Source organism: Lactuca serriola, chromosome 4 (genome assembly GCF_051521515.1).
Source record: "Lactuca serriola cultivar US96UC23 chromosome 4, Lser_US96UC23_V15, whole genome shotgun sequence".
NCBI lineage: Eukaryota > Viridiplantae > Streptophyta > Magnoliopsida > Asterales > Asteraceae > Lactuca > Lactuca serriola.
Genome location: NC_136411.1, coordinates 51,676,371 through 51,693,626, shown reverse-complemented (window position 1 = coordinate 51,693,626; position 17,256 = coordinate 51,676,371). Strand labels below are relative to the sequence as shown.

The 17,256-nt window shown below is 35.2% G+C and overlaps 1 long non-coding RNA gene across 5 annotated transcripts; it reads right to left on the bottom strand.

The window, feature by feature from the left end:
* Positions 1-3,319: 3,319 nt before the first annotated feature.
* LOC145101567 (uncharacterized) lies at positions 3,320-8,851 on the bottom strand. 5 transcript variants are annotated; one of them, XR_013705711.1, is made up of 9 exons: positions 7,685-8,769; positions 7,541-7,592; positions 7,414-7,462; positions 6,365-6,426; positions 5,020-5,124; positions 4,542-4,694; positions 4,167-4,373; positions 3,973-4,078; positions 3,320-3,639 (listed from the first exon to the last, which is right to left on the bottom strand). It is a non-coding gene; the product is annotated as an uncharacterized LOC145101567 (long non-coding RNA). The 5 variants fall into 5 exon arrangements; XR_013705710.1 differs by lacking the exons at positions 3,320-3,639; positions 3,973-4,078; positions 4,167-4,373; ... (1 more) ...; positions 5,020-5,124; positions 6,365-6,426 and adding exons at positions 6,447-6,855; positions 8,788-8,851 and having other exon boundaries at positions 7,685-8,701; XR_013705712.1 differs by lacking the exons at positions 3,320-3,639; positions 3,973-4,078; positions 4,167-4,373; ... (1 more) ...; positions 5,020-5,124; positions 6,365-6,426 and adding an exon at positions 6,447-6,855 and having other exon boundaries at positions 7,685-8,262; positions 8,371-8,761.
* Positions 8,852-17,256: the final 8,405 nt, after the last annotated feature.

Below are 17,256 nucleotides of genomic sequence, written 5' to 3'. Positions count from 1 at the left end.
TTTGGTGAAAGGGTTGACTGATAAATGAATTATAATATATTGTTTAGATAATATCAATGTTTATACAATTGATGAAACATTACATGGTGCATTGACAAACTTTCTTTTTTGGAGACCAAATTTCAATCCAAGAGCATAGGCGGATCCAAGGGGATTCCGGGGTAGCCCGGGATACCCCACAAAAAAATTCGGTAGTGTAATATTTGTTCAGAAATTCTTCAATTTTTTTCGGTATAATGTATATATATGTATCCCTTCAATTATAAACACAAACAAATCGTAGAGCTACTAGTTAAAGCGCTACTTTATTAAAGTAAAGCTCTCAGGTTCAATTCTTGCTCCTTGCATATTCTTTGTTTATTTTTATTTTATTTTCTCAGCTATTCTATCCAACATCGCCAAACATATATAAACTCAACCATTTTTGTCTATTATATAAGCCTGTTATCCTCATATTTCATTTGATATCTACTTTGAATCTCACATCGATTCAAGTATCAAAATATACTTCAACTTCATTTTTATATAACAAGACTTGATGTTAGTTAAGGATTCAATTAAGGTTTGGGTTTAAAACTAAAATTGAACCGGGGAAGCTCAAGTACCCCGGAAAAAAAATTTGGGTTACCCTAAAAATAAAATTGGGATACCCATTTACTTTGATATTGGCTCCGCTACTGTCCAAGAGACTATTAAATATAAAACAATTTTCACATGAGTTACCAAAATAGGAGTAAATTATTGAATCGTTCCTATGATTTGGTCAAAATTACATGTTTTGTTCCTAACTTTTTTTTTTTTTTTTTTTTTTTTGCATTTAGTTCGTCCGTGTGGTTACGTTTTTCGTCATTTACATGTATAAAGTTAGGGATCAAACGTACAATTTTGACCGAACCATAGGGACGAAAAACGCAACAAAATCAAACTATAAGGACGTTATGAGTGTAAAAAAAAAGTTTGGGACTTTGACCAAACTATAAAGACGTTTTTAGTAATATAATCTAGAAATAAATAAAAAAACTTGAAATGAATGCAAGATCCAAAAGAATGTTATAAAACTTATTAGAATGAAGATATAAAAATATATTCTGTTATATATGTGTATAATTTTTGATAAGTTTTATTCATAATTCTTGAAATTAGAAATGAATATTAAAATTTCTTTGAGGAAACGACTAATTCTATAATATATTTTATTAAAATATTTAAGAAAATAAAACGGTTAAGGGTCTTCCATCATATATGAAAAATTCTTGATAATTGCTATTGATTGTCTTAACTTCTCAATTTTTTATTTGAATGTTTGAGTGTTTTACTTTAAATATCTTGTATAACGTATCGTTTTCATGATCAATTTTAAATCCATCTTGAACACACATTTAAAATGGAGTTATATGGCCATAATGGTTATAATATTTTAAATTCTTAGATTGATAAATGATAAACGGTTATGTTTACTAATATTCTATTAAAAGAAATCAATATTGAAAAAAATAAACGGTTATTTTTAAACTAATACATTTTCAAATGACAAAACTACCGTCAGTTTAATCTATTTACTAAAAATGGTATTTAATAAGAAATAAATTACAATAAAGAATCTAAGGTAAAAGCACAACACACTTATTTGAAAACTCCATAAAGAATTTTGAGTTTCAATAAAAAAAATAGTGAAGGCATGTAACAAATGTTTATTGATAACAGTACTTACACAACTCCTAATATTTAATCATGAAGAACATAGCATAATCTCAAGATCAAAGTCTTGCTATAAAAACAACAATCTTAAACAACAATATCACAACAAAGAAAAAACCAATTTTATGAACTATTACATGAAAATGAAATCTAATTCCAGAATTTCTACAACTATTTGTTAATAAGTTAAAATAAAGGCAATAACAACTTTACTTTACATAAAAAGGATTCATATCACAAATTCTTCTCTTTTTCCTTATTATTATGCTATGTTGACAATAAACAAAACGTGATACACTTCACATGAACTTTGTCATGTTCTTTTGATGAAGAAGCAGCAACAACCACCCTCAAGATAGCAAGGGTGGATAAAATAGCAACTTGAAATATAAAGGATTTTAATAATTCATGAAGAAAGACCGATAAAATAGCCCATCAAGTTGTAGGACAATCCACACATACTAGGCCAATAAAATAGCCCATCAAATTGTAGGACAATCCAAACATACTTGGGTACTTGATTGGAATTGTTTTTGAACGATAAAAGGCATAAACTTTACCCCATGAGCACATGTTTAGTTGAAGTTACTCTTTGAGGCTTTACTCCAAGGGTCTATGGAGGATAAAAAAATGTCTTTTATCTATCGTAATGGTATATTCGGATTTGTTCAAGTAATGTTTCATAGTTGTTAACATTGGGAGAGTGTACCACCTCTTGAAACCAAAATCATTTGGAATTAATTACCAATTTTGAAACTGAAACCCATGTGGATAGGTGGTGGTTACATAAATTTGGATTTGCTATGGATCAAACCCAATTCCAGTTTTCGTTTCTTTTTTGGACTCGCTACTTGATAGCTATCCACCATGACCGGTTGTGGAACTAATATTTAAAAACCTTTGGATATTTATAACCAAAGAGATTAAGTATAAAAATAATAAAGAACATTTTTGATTTTTTATATAATAAAACTAACATAATTAAAAAAAATTTCATTGGTCATAATTAATTCACTTTTCCATTATTTTCTAATTTTTCTTTGACTCATAATTTTCTTTCAACAAATGGTAATTTAATTCATTTATTCTTTTTTGTTTATTACAACATCACTTTCATATTTGTAAATGCAATGTTTTCAGTTTCTTATTATTATAAGCATTTTTATCTTTGAAAATATTCCTAATTGTAGCATTTGTGATATAACTTATACCAAGCCTAAGATTTGAACTTTGTTGATTAACAACCCGGTTCAACTACTTTTTATTGGAATTACATTGTTGTTTTCGATCCTTTCATCCACTGCCAGCTTTTTTTGGGTTTTTCAGCTAATCTAAATGCTCTTTTTTTTTATGCAAGTGATAAACATAGATATCATTTATTTAATTAATAGAGCATCTTACTTTCATTCCTTTCAATTATAAGATTGTGCTTTTATGAATGTCCTGAAGTACATTGCTATTTAATGGTTTAATTGAATGGTGTGCAAAGGTGTTCAGGTGATATAGCACAAAATGAGTCAAACCCTATCAAGAAAAGTAAGAACTTATAAATAACAATAACTCTAACGTAAGCTCATATTAGTCATTATAAAGTAAGAACTTATAATACCAACATAATATACCTTCCCTTCCTCCAATCCAGGTTTGGCCTTATTTTCTATAAATAAGGAAAAACTTATATCAAAATCGAATTCGGAAACCCCAAAAGTTTTTGGTTCACTGTTTTAGCTAGCCCAAACTGGGTGCCACTAAAACTCACTCCCTGTTTTACCAATTGCTTTCAACTTTTAGCAAAAAAAAACATCATAAATGTAGTTCCAAAGTTGAGAACTAACTACAGGTTTTATCATCTTCAGTAGATCATAATGTGTACGATAATTAGGGTCTAAAGAAAGAGCCTTCTACAATATGTAGTTTCCTTATCTTGTCATTATCTTGTGCCTGCAAAATAAAAATAAAGTTTAAATATGGAACAAAATTACAATAGGTGTATAGAGAAGTCTAATATTAGTTTCTTTATTTTACACTTTTGGTCTTCTTAAGTAAATTAATTCTTCATTCCAAAATATGCCTTTTTTTAGTTCACTATGTTCTGGGTCAAGGCCCATCCATTTCTGTTATGCATGTGGAAAATAATTAGATGTTCACTAATCACTATAAGAAAACACTTAAATTATTATTTTCATTTAGTTTCAGATTATAAAGAAAATAAACCTTGTAGCAACATCATTGTCAACTAAATAATAATAGGCACGACCATGCAAGAAGCAATACCTTTAGATAGATTATCCTCATCATCTTTAAGCATATATCCCGATTCTGAAATTACACCTAAATAATCCTTGGCAGCTAATAATAGATTGAGCTCCAATTGTTTGTCCTGCCACATGGATCATGTATTTTAATATGAAGAAGAAACACACTAAATGAAATGAAAAATGAAAAGGTTGGAATATATGAGTTATTACCTGTGAGCATGCAGGAGAAAAACAAGAACCACTTTATCAATGAAAACAAAAGCTTTAGTGTAATTGTAATCGGCATGTTCAAAGAGATTGTTGGTTGCATCTAAAGCATCATGTGCTTGATGTAACTAAGAAAGCTCCTTCTCCACGACTGAATTTTCAGGCTTCATTTCAAGAAAAATTGTATAGCTCTCCTATGATTCCGTGTATCTAGATGATAACCAAAAATCCCCCGAATCATATAACTTTCTAATCAGGAATGACATGAAAAAATTTCTTCAACCAATTGGGGGTCCCAACTGTTTTTAATTCTTAGGAGATAGAATGCCAATTGAATTGAAATTGTGAGAATAATGTATTTGAAGTTTAAAGAAGAACCTGCTCAGGTGACCAAGAACTGAAGCTCGACTCCAGTATGCTTCAGAAAGCTTCAGATATGGTTAAGATCATTTATTACATCACTATAATGTTTCACCTTTATATTACGTGAAGCTCTCTCATAAAATTCAGTAGCAACCGCTATGTTTCCATCTGGAATGCCATAAGCAAATTCATACCATTAGTTGTGCAATTAATGATCGTCAAAGAATAGAAGAATCTAAGGCAATCCCTTTTTACCTTTAAATTTTAGGTACAAATCAACATATAAAATCACTTTGATTTTTAGCTACAAATCAATAATAAAATCACATAAGCTCTAATTCAAATTCGAAATCCCAAAGTTCAGGCCCGGAAAACACTTAATCAGTATATCAAATCGCAATCAAAACAACCACTCATCGAAAGTTCATGAACTAAACTGGCTATAACGGAAACATTCATATAAAATATTAGAAAAGATTCAGGATCATATTACCTAGGGAAAAATGAGTTGTTGAAGAGCAAAGATGAACTGGAGGATGAATACATACACTAACCCTCTCAATGCTACCAAATCCATATCTGAGACCATCTTCAATACCTTCATCATCACATTACAACGTGTTTTTGTATGATATATAAGTACACACTTTATGTATGTATGGGAAATTTGGGAGATGGAGAGGAAGATCATAGGTGGTGTGAGGGCTAGGGTTTTTATATTGAAGATGAGAGTGTAGAGAGATAGAGGGCTTTTTATTTTGAAATGGAGATCCAGGAACGAAGATAAAGTAGGTGCGATTTGAATGAGTCTCTCTATTTGAATGATTCTCCCATGTTTTAAGCAAAATGTGATTTAAATTGAAAATTAACGGGTCAAGATAAGGTATTTAAAATGAAACTGACATGTATTGCATTGAATGTTTATACTATTAGTTTAACGGTTTGGACGTCTTAAATCTATTTTTAGAAATAGTAAGGTTTGTATAATAATATAGTAAGATATATATATATATATATATATATATATATATATATATATATATATATACACTAGGCATTTACCCGCGCCAAGCGACGATTGCAAATAATATTTTTTTTTCAAAAATTGGTTTTCTAGAAGCGATTAGTTCTATGTACGTAGATGCGGGGGTAAAATAATTTCCTATCTAGAGTCATATATTGCTTTTGTTTTAATTTCACAATGCGGTGAAATTTTTTATTCTTTTGACGATTAGTTTCGTTTCAGAAATAGTTTTTTGTTGCATTTAGTTTATTTATGGTAAACGATGGCGCAATGTGGACATGTGGTAGTGACAACAAAAAAAATTTCTTTTCAATGAACTGTTTTTTGTCGGGAATAGTTTTTATTTTTGATGATTAGTTTTCTTTAGAAAAAATATAATATTACAAGAAAAAAAACATTACTTTGTTTTGTGTTAGATTACACTGTTAGATGACACGTGTACAATTGAACCTGGTTTCGTATAAGGTTTTTGGTGTTGGTGTCGGTGAATAACATGATAAGCAGAACATTTCTATCAAACTTAAATGTTTGAATAAACCAAAAAAAAAAAAGCAAACTTAAACATTTCTCCCAAACTTAAAGGTTTTAATTAACCATAAATACACAAAAAATAAATAAATAAAATTAACCATTGAAGATAGAGTACATCTCTTTGTTGACCATCGATTACGGTTGAAATTCAAAGTGTCACTTTTAGAAACTTGCAATTGAAATTAGGTCCCTTGACTAATATTCGGTTGCTTGGAGGCCCCTACAAATGCCCCAATTATTGATTTTGAATTTGAAAAGCATCGGATAGGATTTGATGTTTTACCGTATAAAATCCATGAACCTGAGTTTTTTAGATTGTCCAAAAGCTCAGGTTTGCAATCCATGCTGCAAATATCATCAAAGAGAAGAGCTTCTTACTTCTTAGTTAGTTGTATTTTTAATATAATAAGAAATTAGGTTTCCTGTATATATATAGTATATAGAATTAGAAGCCAAGCTAAGCCACCTCATCACATATATATTCCTTATATTTGCCACACACCACACATACAGACTCTCCATGAATAGAAAACCGTTGTGACCTTCTTTCCTTTACTACATCATTGCCACTGTTTCTTATTTCCTTATAAAAAAGACTTGCTATAATAATAATAATCATACAAAGACATTGTGAAAACCAATCTTAGTTCAGCTTTCAAAACAATAAACATAATTGATTGCTAAATGCTAAAACAAAGAGACAAGAACAACTAGTACTTTGAGGAAGAGGATCCTTGGTTTCTTCTCCTTCTGAGAAATTACTACTTGCATAGCCTATAATATATATAGCTAGTTTTAATGTTACAGATTAAAAATTGATTCTTAATCTCAAATCAAATTGATAGTGGGAAAACAATCGTATATATATATTATTTATTTCACAAATTTATGTATTTTTGGCAAGGTTCTAAATGGCGTGAGGCGTGGCGTGGTGGCAAGGCCAAGCCTCAAGCTTAACGAGCCATGGCGATCCATGGCGTTTTTCAAGGTGTGATGTAAGGCGGCGATTTTGTATTAATTTAAAAATTATATTACCACATAAATATAAATTTATATTAAATATAACTGCTTTTTAGAAGTGTTAGATCAATAACTAATAACAAAAAGTTAACACAAACCACAATACATGTATCTCCGATTAGAAAAGACATAACAAAGAGCAAAAAACTGTGTCTCAAACAAAAAAAACACATGTCATAACGCGCCATATCACGTCTTGCCACGCGACACGCCTAACAGCAACGTTATGAAGCTTTTCGTAACGACGAAGTCACGTCTCACGCCATGGCGCGCCTTTTAGAACACTGATTTTTGGTCATGAAAAAAACTTACTGTCATATCCCAACACCAATCATCCACCAGAGGCTGAACCCGAACCTTCCTGCAATGAATTAAAAATCAGATCAGATCAAAGGAGAATTATTTTATTATGAAAAATGTGATATGGAGTGGAGTGTACCAACACTCTATTAGTTAATTCCTCAAAGGCTTCAATCAAATACGCTTCTTTCCTGTGTCGACACAAACAAATAATAGCCTTAAACTTCAGCACATAGCGTTTTGAATATTATTTTCTAAATTACAACATAAGAATTAAATTCACCTAATTTTCTGAATATACATGGTGAGGCATGGGTCCATCGCTTTCATCAATTTTATGTCTTTTAACCATGGAAAGTGAAAACCTCCGCCGCTTGCAGTCGGTTAGATTGTAAGGGGCATTTTCCCTTGCTGGAGGCCAATTCATCATCCGACAGAGTTGGATTTCCGGTGGCAACATTATAAGCTGTGAGATTGAAATAATAAAAATCCTCAAACCAGCAGAAAGATTGTGTGGTGTGTGCATTTGAAGACATAAAGATGGAACTTTTGTTACCTTTTAGATTTTGAAGAACTGAGTTGAGGTCGAAATCTTTGTTGTATGTAAAAGAAGGGTTCTTGTAGAAGTTTGTTCTCGTTCCCATTTCCTCTCGCCTACTGCAATATTGGTTCATCATCAGCGCTAGGGTTTGTATTAGGTGACAGAAAGGCAAGTGAAACGGAATCTAAATGAAATCTTCATACTTATATTTTTGGTTTTTCGGGATGAGATAAAGGGATAAGGAGGGATCGGTTATGGGGGAGCTATACCGAGGCCAAGATTGGTGGGTAGGATTAAGGAAAATTGCCCTTTTCTTCAAGCTATTCAAAAATAAAAATTAAATAGGATATATAATGAAGGAGAACCCATCAGAACCACAACACGATGATGACATAACCCAAGAACACAAAAATTGATTAATATAATACCATCGTTCCAAACCCTCGTTCCCAGAAGTTGGAAAAAGAAAGAAAATTAAAATTAGAGAAATGAATGAAGTAGAGACCAAGATAAAAGATGAAAGAACGAAGAGAAGCTTGAATACTTCTTACAAATATGAAAATTTCAACAATAATAGAACAACCGCATGTATTTTTACCTTCAAACGCTTTATTCTTGAGATAAAAAGGCGGCAACGTAAAGCAGTGGGGAAAGAGAAGAATAGTGGGTTGTTTGTAGTGGTGGATGATTGAGAGCGGTGACGGATTCAAGCCAGAACACAAGCAGTGGAAGTGTCGATTGTTGATGACTGCTTCAAACCTATAAACACAAAACAAAACAAAAAATGAACACACACACACACAAAGATTGAAGAAGACTGAGATGTTATATAACATAGATCTAACCGATTCAATTGGTTTTGACCAATTCAATCTTCTAAAATTAAGGAATACGGGTTCAACTTTAACCGACTCACTTATGGACCAGATAACATTTGATTTTCTGCATAAAGTTGTTGTAAATGGTGCTTTAAGGGGTGTACCTTTTAAAATTCAGCAAAACATGATAAATGCTTTTTAAGGTATAAAGATATATATATATATATATATATATATATATAAAGAGAGAGAGAGAGAAAGAGAGAGAGAGAGAGAGAAAGAAAGAAAGAGAGAAATAGTCAAATAGATTCATATATATATATATATATATATATATATATATATATATATATATAGAGAGAGAGAGAGAGAGAGTCAGAGAGATTCATATGCGGATAGACATTTATTGTATGAATTTAGGAACCAATCATAATTTAGTAAAAATTAAATTATTAATTCAATCAATAAGAGTATATTAGTAATGTTACACTAAGAATAACAATTAATATGTCCTTATTTTAGGGATAGTTTTTTAATTCCTTTTTAAAACCCATTTCATCAAACACGTCCACCTCCATTTGACCCTTTTCTTCCATACACCCAACGATGAGGTTCCATCCATTACCCATTTTCCTTCAAACAGTATGTCGAGATAAAGCTATCCTCCGACAGACAACAATCTGACGCCGAAATACTGCAAATCAAAATCTACGGGTAGAAACCATCACAAAGTCTTTATCGTCTTTCCTGCAGAGGCGATGATTGTGGAAGCGGTTAAAACGATGGATACAGAACGAATATGTAATTTATCATCTAGGTTTATATGTCTTTTGAACCATCTGCAAATAATCAGGTATTTTTAAAGATTATATTTGTCGAGAATTTTTACTTAACCTAAATCAAATTCTTTATAATGTTGTAGTTTTAATTGCAAAGAAAAGTTTGGTTCTTTTCGAAATTGGAACTTAGGCATTCAAATACATGATCGATATTATTTTTGTGAGTTCTTGATTTTTTTGGGGGGTTTTATTAAATAGGGAAAAAGAAACGGTGGAGGAAGATACGAGTAAATTGAAACTTGCATGAGGTACAGAAGGTATGTTTTTATTTTCATTTTCAAAGCATTTTGGTTGAATTTGCTTTTTATTTGATATGATTGTGGAATTCTTGTCCGAGAAGCACTACCAGATCTTCCAAATTGGCTTATGGAATTTGATTCACAGTATGTTCTTTAACCAAAATGAAATGGTGCTATTTAGTGTTTAAATTTTAATTAAAAGTAGTTTATTGTATTTCAATCTATTCTAATAAATGAGGTTTTTTTTGCCACATGTCACACTCTCATTCGATTTGTCAAATGTCATTTTGTGGTTATTTTGAATTAATTATTTTTCACATGTCATTTTATGAGTTTTTCTATTTTAATAAATTATACATAATACTTTAATGTAATAATTACAACAAATGTAGTGATAAATAAATATCAATTTCATTAATAAAGTTACCTTCTTATTTCAAAATTTCAAAATTAAAGCTTATTGGTTTATTTTGTTTATTTATTTAAATTTAAAAGAAAAAAAATCAATTTTAATAATTCATTATTTTTTCTTATTTTATTATAAATACAAAATTCTTAAATATTTAAACATTTATATTTAATTTTTTAATTAACTCATATATTTAACAAAGCTCGATTCGACGTGCTTGTAGGATTTTTGAAAATGATACGTTTTGAGGACTAATTTTTGTTTTAGGATAGTTTAAATTTGTGCATTTTATTTTCGTTCTCACCCATGCACAAATTTATGGGGAGAAATAAACAAAAACCAAACAAAAATCAGGAAAATTTGAAAAATCCAAAAATAGTGTTATTTCTGTTTTATTTTTGTCAATAAAAATATGAAAATTCCAAAAATAGGTTTTTAATGAAGTTTGTTTGCAGGTAATGAAATGGGAAGTGATATCAACACGTGTGATAATAGGCAATTAAAATCTGTGTAAAGTACTAAAGCTGAATTATCTAGACTCTATATTCGATGCGATGGTAGGCTCGAAAGATTTAAATGCACTTGACTAGGTTCATGTAGCACCTGGTTCTTGGTACGTATTCTTTATTAATTCTTTAAAATATTTTGCATTTTGGCCTTGGACTCGGCGAGTTGAAGGACCAAATCATCGAGTAGAAGCGAGATGAGACGCGGGGTTTAAGCAGTGGACTCGACGAGTCGGGTCCCGGACTCGGCGAGTAGGCCCTGTCTGGACAAAAACCCTAACCCGAGGGTTTGCACCCTATTTAAACACCTTAACTCGGCCTCCTTCATCCCATTTGCTCCCAGAGGACCCCCATAGCAAACCTTAGCCGTTATTGAAGCAATCTAAGGCATTTGGAGTGATTTTGGTGCTTTTGTGATCCAAGGAAGGAAGGAAAAGCTTGAAGGATCAAGAGGAGGCTAGAAGGATCCGATTTTGAGCATCATTTGCAGTCTACAGAAGGTATAAAGTCTATACCTTGTCTGTTCTCTTGATAGATCTCATTTTGTGGAGTTCTAGGGCTTTTCTAAGCCATTTTGGTCACCAACCATGATTGCAAGTACGGTTAGGGGTTGATGTTTCGGATCTAGGTCCTTAGAGGGGTTACAAGGCAGAAAGGAGTAGCTTTTGCACTCAAAGAAGGCCCCATGCATTGTAAGAGCTTGTTTTAGGACCTTTTGAGCTCAAAGTCCCATGCAAGCACGTAAAGGTTGTAACTTTACGTGCTAGATCGATTGTAGAAGCATAGATCTATCTTTTGATCAAGGGTTGTACATCAGAGTTCGAAGATTTAGTGAGAGGAAGTGACCGACTCGACGAGTCCAAGGTTTTTGTCCCATATCAATTGAGGGTCAAAAGGACCCAGTTGAGTGTGGAAAGGTTTTAGGGAGTCCCGGGGAGTGACCCAACGTTCTGGACTAAGCCATTGTTCTGGAAATTCATGGGACTCAACGAGTGCATGAATAGACTCGGCGAATCCAAGGCAATCTTCTTAAGGATGAAGATGAACTCGACGAGTTGTTCATACAACTCGGCGAGTCAAGGACAGGACCTGTGTATCAGTTGAAGATGAACTCGACGAGTTGTTCATACAACTCGGCGAGTCGATGAAGATTAAGACGATGTTTAATTAGAAGGAAAACTCGTCGAGTCATCTCCTAACTCGACGAGTAGAGGTGGGTATAAGGACAAATGGAAGGATAGGGACTCGGCGAGTTGGCAAACCAACTCGGCGAGTCAGGTCAACTAGAAGTTGACTTTGACTTTGACTTTGGCTTGGTCAGGGGTAAAATGGTCATTTTACCCTAAGAACAGTTAGAAGTGTATGACTAAGTGTTTTGTGGGAATTATAGCCGGAGGATTTCTAGAGCAGCAGCGGCAGCAGTCAAAGGATTCCCTCACAGATCAGCAGCTACTACGAGGTGAGTTACCTTCCAGTAGCGGTGGGTCTACGGCCACAATGTCGACCCACCAGTAGCAGTTGTATGTTAGATGATTTTCTTTGTGATATCATCTAGGTTTGCTACTACCTGATATGTTATATGTTGGCATGAATTGATATATGTGATAGTGGTAGAGTTCGATTGTTAGGACCGAATGGTAGGTCAGGCACCCCAGATATGTCCGACAATATGTGATTATATGTTTATATGCTGACATGATATGTTAAGTGTGATAGCGGTAGTAGGAGGGGAATAGTCTCAAGTTCGGTTGATAGGACCGAAGGGTAGTTCGGACACCCTAGATATGTCTGATAATATGTTTATGTTGTGATATATGTGACAGTAGCAGTAGGGGTGGAATAGTCCCCGAGGGTCGGTTGTTAGGACCGACGGGTAAGTCAGCACCCCAGAATGGCTTGACATGGGTAGGTCAGCACCCCAGAATGGCTTGACATGGGTAGGTCGGCACCTCAGAATGGCCGTACCGGGTAGGTCGGGCACCCCAGAATTGCCCGGCAGTATGTATGCTATGAGATTGTATGGTATGTGGTATGATGGGGGAACTCACTAAGCTTTGTGCTTACAGTTACAGTTTGGTTTCAGGTACCTCTTCAGCGAAGGGGAAGGAGCTGGCGCGGTAGCGGCACATCAGACACACGCATTGTTTTCCGCACTATGAGTTATTCTGGGATTTGTACTCTGACATTATTATGTTTTTTTACGATTCAGTTTTCAGACACGAGACATGTTTTTATTAAATGATATGATCGGTTGATATTTTGTTACAAATGTTTTGCAAATCACTTAATCAAAAATGAAATTTTTGGACGTGAAAATTGGGTCGTTACAAGTTGGTATCAGAGTCTTGGTTTGAGGGATTCAGACACACCTTCGGGGGTGTCTGGACTCAAACCAAGCGATTAAAAGATTTTTACAAGGAAAATGACTTTCTAAAAGCTAAGATAAAAGAGTTTTGAGAAGGAACAACTATGTGATGTGCGCAACCGGCCGAGCTCAAGTAAGTATTCCCCATAGTACCCATAACAGTTATCTTATGTTTATCAGTTTCAATAGAACAACATGCTAGAATAGGACTAAGGATCTAGGAATGATGCCTTATGTGCCTGCTTTATGTGCTTCATCTTATGAGAATTGCATGCTAGTATTAAGTAGACAGTAGTAGGATAGCCTTTTTAGGTTATGCCTGGTAGTATGAGCTCAGCATTATATGCTAGTTCAGCTTCTCTTATGAGGACAGATTTGCTTGAGTAGTTTTCCTGCGTCCGAATGTCGCTTGCTTTGTGATTAGTGGGACTCTGAGTGATGGGAGTTAGCCATTAGGTAAATACGTCACGTCACATGTGATCAGGGTTGAATAATCTCAGAGTGCTGGATTTGGCCCTATTGCGCAACTCTTGTCTGAGTCTAACCGTTGTAGGGACGAGTCTATTACTCGAAGGATTATCTGGGCCTCATCACATGTGATGGTATTCATGTAATGGCTAATTGGCATTACAAGGAGGCCTTCAGCAGCTGAGGACCGGTTTGGGTGGAGTTAGAGATTTTCCCTAGGGTAAGCCTAGGATGGGAATAGTAGAGAATCAACAGTGGTGAAAGGGACTTGGTAGAGTCAAGGCAGTCCTTGAGGAAGGTACGGATAGATGTGGAATGTAGTATGGGCCCGTACTACTGAAAGTAGAGGATCCGTACCTAAATTGAGGAAGGATGAGACAAGACCAGGGAACTTGTAGTGGATGTGATCCCTCTAGATGTATCGGTATCACTAACGGTTGGTATAATGTTTTGCAGAATGGTGGTACTGCGTCAGAGGCCAGTAGTTGGCAGTTCAGGAGAGGGATCGGGTTCGGGATCAGGTTCTGAGCCAGCAGATGAGAGGCTACGCGAGTTCATCGCGTCAGAGATCACCAGAGGCTTCCTTGAGTCGACCCCCATCATCTTCGGGTCGATCAAGGAAGGGATAGTTGAGCTGATGGAGGATCACCTCAGGGCGTTCAGGAGTGATATGGCGTCTGGCTAGTCAGGATCTCGCACACTGTCTTTAAAGGACTTTAGGGGCAGTGGTGCACCAAATTTCCATGGGGCGAAGGACCCCATTGCTGCTAGACGATGGATTGCGGACATTGAGTCCGCGCAGCTGACCAGCTTCTGCCCCGAGGGGTCGAAGGTACGATTTGCAGCTGGGTGTTTGAGGGACCGGACTAGGGATTGGTGGGAGTCGGTTGGTGACTCTCTGGGAGCCTCGCATGTTGAGGCTATGACATGGTCAGATTTTGTGACCCGGTTCCGAGTAGAGTTTGCGCCAGCTGTAGAGCTTCAGCAACTGGCCAGGGAGTTTTTGGACATGAGACATACTACGAAGACTGTGGCGGAGATCACCGCCAAGTTCCGGGAGAGGGCATTGCTGGTGCTCCAGTATGCGGGAGATGAGGATATGAGGAGGACCCGCTACCACGACATGCTACGGTCCGACATTCAGGAGCATGTTAGTTTTTCAGCGTGCCCTACCCTGGATTCCATGATTGTCAGGGCAAGGGAGAGGGAGATCGTTTTGGAGCATGTCAGGAAAAGAAAGATAGAGGAGGGTCAGACGATTGGGGCTTCGGGGAAGAAGCCCAAGGGATCAGATGGTAGGCCGAAAGGCCAGTCAGGATCGGGCCGCTGCAGAAAATGCGACAGGCCACATGAGGGGGCATGTAGACTGGGATCGACGGGCTGCTACAAGTGCGGCAAGACAGGGCACTTCAGCAGGGATTGTACTGCCCCTGCACCGGTTATTCAGACGTCTGAGTTGCTATGTTTCCACTACAACCAGAGGGGCCATAAGAAGGCCAACTGCCCCCAGTTGACAGCAACATCAGCGCCAGTGAAGGCGCCCGCTCCAGCAACCCTACGGATCACTGATGGCTGGCAGGGCAAGGCAGAGGCTCCAGTGGTGAGGAGTCGGGCATTCCAGTTGACTACCGAGGAGGCACGCGCTGCACCCGATGTGGTGAATGGATCGTTCCATGTGAACGGTATCCCAGTTCAGGTACTATTTAATTTGGGGGCTAACCCATCATTTGTCTCTCTTGCGCTTAGCAAGAAGTTTCCTGAGTCTTCGGGCATGTTGGATTGCCCTTTAGAGGTAGAGATTGCAGATGACTGATCGGTGCGAGCATCGACGGTATTCCGAGACTGTGTGCTGAGATTATTCAAGGAGCATTATCTGGTGGACCTGGTTCCTATTCCATTGAGAGGGAACAAGGTGATTATTGTTGGAATAATGTTTAAGGCTGCAACTATATTAGGCAAGTATTTGACCCGATTGTGCATGGTCCTTTTGGGTTGCCTTCACCATAGCAACTTGATAGGATGATTTATTATGAGACAATAAATATTATTAATATATTATGAGAATAATATAAGGAATAATAATATTGTTATTTGATTAATATAAGTCATAAATTAATTAGTATTAATTTGGTGACTTAAAGAGATTAATTAAATAAGAGGGTATAAACTGTCAATTGTTTGATAGTTACACTTTAGACTGTAAATCCTTAAGGGATAAAGGATGGACGGATTCTAGGGCTTAGGATAGCTCAAAATCGTCCAAGGATTATCTAAGGTAAGGATTTGGATTGCTTTAAGGAAGGATTATCCAACTAGGGTTTAAAGGTGAAACCCTAAGGAGTCTACAAGTATAAATAGATCCCTTGAGCAAGGGAAATCGGCATCTCATCTAAAGTAGAGTACCCCTGGCCGAATTTTTCCTAACCTCTCTCTCAAATCATCCTCCTTGCTAATTGGTGTTTGTAAGCCATTAGAGGAGTGACAATTGTGACTCTAGAGCTCCAAGACAACAAGATTAAAACAAGAGATTCAAAGGTAAACTTCTAGATCTGATTTTGTATTGTTCTTATACCTAATTAGTCATTAGAAGTCTTGGATTCAAAGCATGTTTAATTAGAGAAACCTAGATCCAAGCTTTAGGGTTTTGCATGCGCACATAGGAAAGTTCTTATGGCTAATTAGTCATTAGAAGTCTTGGATTCAAAGCATGTTTAATTAGAGAAACCTAGATCCAAGCTTTAGGGTTTTGCATGCGCACATAGGAAAGTTCTTATGGCTAAAACCCATCAGTGGTATCAGAGCCTAGATTGGTTTCTATTAAATTGTTGCTTGTTTGTTTGAATCTTGTTTGCAAAATTCGAATTTTTTGTCTCTATGTCATGAACTCGACGAGTCCCATGGTGGACTCGACGAGTCTAGTTGGGAACTCGACGAGTTCGAGTGTCAGGAAGGGCCAGATTCGGGATTTTTTCATATTTATCTTATGGAAACTTGCCTTTATCATATTAGATCAACCTTAATCCGATTTTCTGATATATATGACTATAATCTTGATCTAATTAAAGATATTTATCAACTAATAAAATATTTAATTTCCTTATGTGATAATTAATTAATTATTTTGATTAAATTGGTAATTATCTTGCAAGAAATCTTTAAATAAATTAAATATGGATAATTATGGAATTAATTGTTAATAAAGATTATTTGTTATTTGATCCTCCATGTTTTAAATGTTTAAAACTTGTCCTCAAGTTTTGAAATTTATGTTTTATGATTAAAAGTTTTAATTTAGACAATTTAAATTTCAAACCCTAGATTTTTAAAAGTTTAAAATACAACCCTATGCTAATATAATATTACAAGATTAATATATATATATATATATATATATATATATATATATATATATATATGTGTATAACTAAAATGCTAGTCTTACCGTTAGTAGGCCTCATTCACGAAGCCGATCTATAAGGTGGGTATAAGGTTGCGGCCTATAAAATGGCGCTTAATGGGTGTACACTCACACCCACCGCTTACTTGATCGGTGGATGGTCGTTAGCCGAACGGGTAGGATAAGGCAACCTCATCCTCTCATTAAAAGTATGATATGAAATACAAAGTAACTACACATTTTTTTTTAAAAATTTCCCAATCTTAGTTACTT